Source organism: Amyelois transitella, chromosome W (genome assembly GCF_032362555.1).
Source record: "Amyelois transitella isolate CPQ chromosome W, ilAmyTran1.1, whole genome shotgun sequence".
Taxonomy (NCBI): Eukaryota; Metazoa; Arthropoda; class Insecta; order Lepidoptera; family Pyralidae; genus Amyelois; species Amyelois transitella.
The window spans coordinates 5,083,699-5,089,596 of NC_083536.1; positions in this window are offsets into that span (position 1 = coordinate 5,083,699).

Here is a 5,898-nt window from a genome sequence, read left to right on the forward strand (position 1 = left end):
GAACCATTGACGAAAAAATGAGTATAACTCCGAAAATATCGCATGCAGCGAAAAACTTCATATGACCTTAAGGGATGCTTTTGGTCGCCTCTAAGCCCTGGCATCATAAAAAATAGGTCTTAATAGAAGTAAAAAAAAAAAAAATCATTTTTTTTTCTAAGTGTCGCCTCGTCGGAGCTATTGTAGCAAAGGGTGCACAGGACTTAGTCATATTTTCGAACGTTGCGATGTCATGATGAGCCCCCATTTTTACATCGCCAATGCATAGACGTCGTCTTGGCCAGCAACGTTTGTATGGGACACTTTTTTGTAAACCCCCCCCCTTCACCCCCTAAATAAGGATTATGTAAAAGAAGTGACCATATCTCTGGAACTTTGACCCGCAGCGAAAAACTTCATATGACCTTAGGGGATGCTTTTGGTCGCCTCTAAGCCCTGGCAGCATAAAAAATAGGTCTTAATAGAAGTAAAAAAAAATCATTTTTTTTTCTAAGTGTCGCCTCGTCGGAGCTTTTGTAGCAAAGGGTGCACTGCACAGGACTTAGTCATATTTTCGAACGTTGCGATGTCATGATAAGCCCCCATTTTTACATCGCCAATGCATAGACGTGGTCTTGGCCAGCAACGTTTGTATGGGACACTTTTTTGTAAACCCCCCCCTTCACCCCCTAAATAAGGATTATGTAAAAGAAGTGACCATATCTCTGGAACTTTGACCCGCAGCGAAAAACTTCATATGACCTTAGGGGATGCTTTTGGTCGCTTCTAAGCCCTGGTATCATAAAAAATAGGGCTTAATAGGGCATAAAAAAATCGGCGAAATTTTTTTAAGTCCTGAGAACCATTGACGAAAAAATGAGTATAACTCCGAAAATATCGCATGCAGCGCAAAAGTTTATATGACCTTAAGGGATGCTTTTGGTCATACCTAAGCCCTGGCATTATAAAAAATAGGGCTTAATAGGGCAAAAAAAAATCGGCGAAATTTTTTTAAGTCCCAAAAAGTGCGCACCCTTTCGTATACCCTAACCGATCCCGATCCAAGCGCCTCTGAGTTAGACAAACACGCTTTGTGCGTCAGAGAAGAACGTCTGCGATCTTCATTTTCTAAGTGGGAGGACTTACGCCTCGACATTATAGCGATGGATCCTGATGACCCCGAGGACGACGTTGAAAGTACGTATTTGGAAGCGCTCACTAAAATTGGAAGACTCTCTGTAAAACATGATAAGAAGCCAGTAGTGTCGTGTCAAACTTCAATACATGATCAGGACCCAGTAGTGTTGTGTCAAAGTTCAAAACAAAGTAAAATTAAGTTACCAAACGTAGTAATTCCAACTTTCAATGGCAAATACAGGGATTACCAAGCCTTCATTGGGCTTTTTGATGCTCTTAACCATAAAAATAGTAACTTAGAAAGTATTGAAAAGTTATTCTATTTACAATCTTATTTAAAGGACGAACCTCATGAGCTTATTAAAAATCTACCTTTATGTTCTGAAAGCTATGAGGAGGCTCGTAAAATATTAAATGACAGATACAACAATAGGTATAAGATTACAAATGACCATTTAAATGTATTATTAGATATAAGCTCTATGACTAAATCCACAGCTGTTAATATTAGAAGTTTTTTGTCTATTGTTAAGCAACAGTTAGCTGCATTAAGGAACTTAGGCCACTCTGTTGATCAGTGGGATCCTATCACTCTTTGCATTTTAACAAGAAAATTGGATATGATTTGCAACAGGGAATTCGAACTTGGTAGACAAGAAAAACCTAGTGTAACAAGCCTTATTGAATTTTTAGAGAAGCGAGCATTAGCGCTCGAGAATGTGGAACGAGATAAGGTGCTGTTGGCTCCGAAGGCTGTCCACGTAGCTACTGTGAAGAAGGTACAGCCTGCCAGCGCTGAGAAGAAGAGCTGCATACTTTGTAAGTCTAACCACAAACTATTTTCTTGTTCTCAATTTAAATTAATGTCAATAAGTGAGCGAATTAAGTTTGTTACAGCTAATAATCTATGCCAAATATGTTTGAATAACCACAATAAGCCATGCATGTATAAGTTTAAATGTCAGGTCTGTAAAAATGATCATAACTCTCTTCTCTATGTGGAAGAGGCCCCATCACCAGTCACATTGGTGGCTGGATCTGCTACTAAACAAGTTGTGTTGCCTACAGCACAGGTAAAACTTTTAGCGAGCAACGGAACTGAGGTTTATGTCAAGGCTCTCCTTGATACAGGTTCACAGGTATCCTTTGTGACCAAAGAGCTAGCAGATTTATTAAAATTACAGATTCAGACTGCCAGTACTCCTGTCACAGGCATAGGTCAAACTTTTAACAATTTAAAGCAAAGAGTAAATTTAGAAGTACACTCACTGACACAGGACTATAGCATTTCTGTTGTATGCTACTTACTTGAAAACATCACTTCAAAATTGCCGCAGAAGACTTTCAACATTAATAAATTAGTTTAAATTCAATATAGTATTGGCTGACAAGACATTTAATCAATCCAGTAACATACATATATTATTAGGTGCTGACATTGTGTTTCAGGTGTTGCTGCCTCCTGAGCCTCGAGTTAGCCGGTACAACTGTGCGGGGCATGGGGACATCACAGCTTCACCTCCATTACTCAATACAAAGTTTGGTCATGTAGTCGCAGGTAGCATTAACTCAGATAATATTTATTTGAAACACAACCAAGCGGTAACCTCCTTATTTTGTGAAACATGTACTTCTGGCTTAAATCATGCTCTTTCTGAATTTTGGCAATGTGAAAAGGTTCCTGAAACATTTACAGAAACACATTCTGAACATGAATTGTGTGAAAATATATTTTTAGAAAATATTGAACTGGACACACAAAATAACAAAATGCAAGTTGTCCTGCCATTAAAACAGCCTTTAGATTTTATTAATCAGTCTTTAGGAGACTCATTACATTTAGCTTTACAAAGATTTTATAACTTAGAAGCTAGACTTACAAAAGACCCTAGTCTTTATAAATTGTATTCATACTTCATTAATGAATACATAAATCAAGGGCATGGTACAGTCATTGACATCAGTCAATACAGTTTAACAACTGATCCAGTGTACTTCCTGCCACACCACCCAGTTCTTAACTTACAAATGAAAACAACGTCGTGTTGTTATGGATGGTTCTATGAAAACCAGCAATAAGACTTCTTTAAACGATTTATTGCTAAATGTAGTACAAAAGGAACTTGTTGATGTTTTGTGATTCAGAGTAGATAATTATTCAATTCTCAATTCCATCATAAAGCCAAACAGCTGCACGTGGCTTATCAGTCTTTTCAAGACTGTTGGCTCTGTCTGCCCCGCAAGGGATATAGACGTGATTATATGTATGTATGTATGTAGATAATTATTTCTTCATAACAGACATAAAAAACATGTTTCGCAACATATTATTACATCCAAAATACAGGTCTTTACAAAATATTCTATGGAGATATAATTGGGAATTAAACGAACTTACCTAGTGAAGTTCGATTCCAATTATGAGAGGGTCCCACCGAAGACGATATTTAATTACAAGCAGCAGTACGCAAGATGATGCTGTCTCCGTCACATGTTTAGAGATTTATATGAAACTGAAAAATTAGGTATTCTCCCCTCTCCTTCCCACCCCACGCGGCTGGTCCGGTGCGGTCGCTTGTCATTATCTTCAAAGTTTTCCTGATTTTGTATTTTTATTTTCTGGGTTGGGGGGGAAGTCATATCGTCTTCGGTGGGACCCTCTCATAATTGGAATCGAACTTCACTAGGTAAGTTCGTTTAATTCCCAATTATAATTCGGGTCTCCACCGAAGACGATATTTAATTACAAGCAGATGTTTAGAGTTTGAAAGGCATATGGGTCAAATAAAAATACGATGAAGTACATACCAATCAATATGTCATTTATAATTTTTTAATGACATCACTCATTAATACAATAGATGCAATTGATTGTTCTGATTTTGCGCTGACTAATCAAATTTATAGTTAAACAAGAGTAAACTAAAAATAAATACAACACATTTCTCTTATACAGATAACTTGATCATATATTGAAAACTAGCTTTTGCCCGCGGCTTCGCCCGCGCAAATGTAATATTATAAGGATACGCCATAAAATTTCACCCATTTTTTTATCCCGTATCGTGCGGGGCTGTTTTATGTTTATAATAATATTTGGTTTAAATTCATATGGCTTCTCCCGTCTTGTCTCTTCTCGTTCTGTTCCGTCCCGTCCCAACCTGTTGTGTCCCGTCCTGCCCCGTCCAGTCCTATCCTGTCCCATCCCATCCTATTTAGTGCCATCCTGCTTTCCGCAACTGATACGTATTTTTTACTAACCAATATTTAAGACTTCTCGCACTTCGACACCTATCACTATCAAAAATATCAAATCTAATCAACAAATCAAAAATTAACTGAAATAGAGTGTAAAATAAGTCAAGTTAAAAGTGTTGGCGTATGCCAATATCTCAGAAAGGAATAGTAATTAAAACACCTTTTAACTTGTAATTTCCTTGTATTTTGATCTCCATAAACCAAATCACTTTTGCAGTACTTTTAACACTATTTATACATAATCATACGCATAATAAGCATAGTATACTTATAATATCTCTATGACATAGATTCTGCTATGATCAACTTTACTGTTAGACGTTCGGCGACAGAATGACCACCGCTTCAATCGTTTTCCAAAAACAAGCCTACCCTACCATCCCCACTATCGTTATCGCACCATTGGCTGACGTCACTCGTTGCCATGAGGCGATAACGATCAATTGAGCAACTTTTAAATAGGAATATTATTATAAAACATTAAAATAATCTAAAGAATTACAATAGTTATTAAATTATGAAAATTACAACAGCTCGGCCATCTGACCATGAACGAATATCCTTATTCGTATTAATCTTAAAATATGAATTTTCATTATTACTTATTACTTATATAATATAAAATATAATTCATAACATAGGTAAAGCTTTTAATATAAGAACTTGATTTTCCTCTTAGTTTACTTAATTTATATTAATACACCCAGTCTATGACTGACCGTTACCTGTGTATTAATAATAACGTAATGCTACTCATGATATGCCCGGTCCATGACGCTGACCGTTACCTGCATAACATGATTATTGATCACAGATTTATGTATATGCCCGGTCCATGACGCTGACCGTTACCTGCATAACATGATTATTGATCACAGATTTATGTATATGCCCGGTCCATGACGCTGACCGTTACCTGCATAACATGATTATTGATCACAGATTTATGTATATGCCCGGTCCATGACGCTGACCGTTACCTGCATAACATGATTATTGATCTCAAATTGATGTATATGCCCGGTCCATGACGTTGACCGTTACCTGCATATCATCACTATTAACAGTGCCCAGTCCTTTATCTGGACCGTTACCTGCACATCACAATCATTAACAATGACATGGGTATACAAATCAAATCATCAAACTTAGTATTTCTAAAAAAATAAATAAAATAATATTCTAACATTACTTTGGGTAAACTATTATCGATAACCAATTTGCAAAAGGCGTCCAATAGCTATAGTGACAAGAATAATTTACATTAGCAACCTATCGTTAAGAATTTATATCGCTTTCAGAAGATTGTTCATTGTCAGAAGATTCGTCTTCTGAAGAAACAGATTGTGTAACAGACAGCCACGGAAATATTTTATCTATTGCAATAACTGCCTCATAACGTTTTCCTTTTTGCGTTATTGGAGTATCTTCTACTACATAACGATCGTTCGGAAGGACTTTCTTAATCCTATATGGTCCTTTACATTTGGGTTCGAGTTTCTTGGACTGGCCTTCAATTCCAGT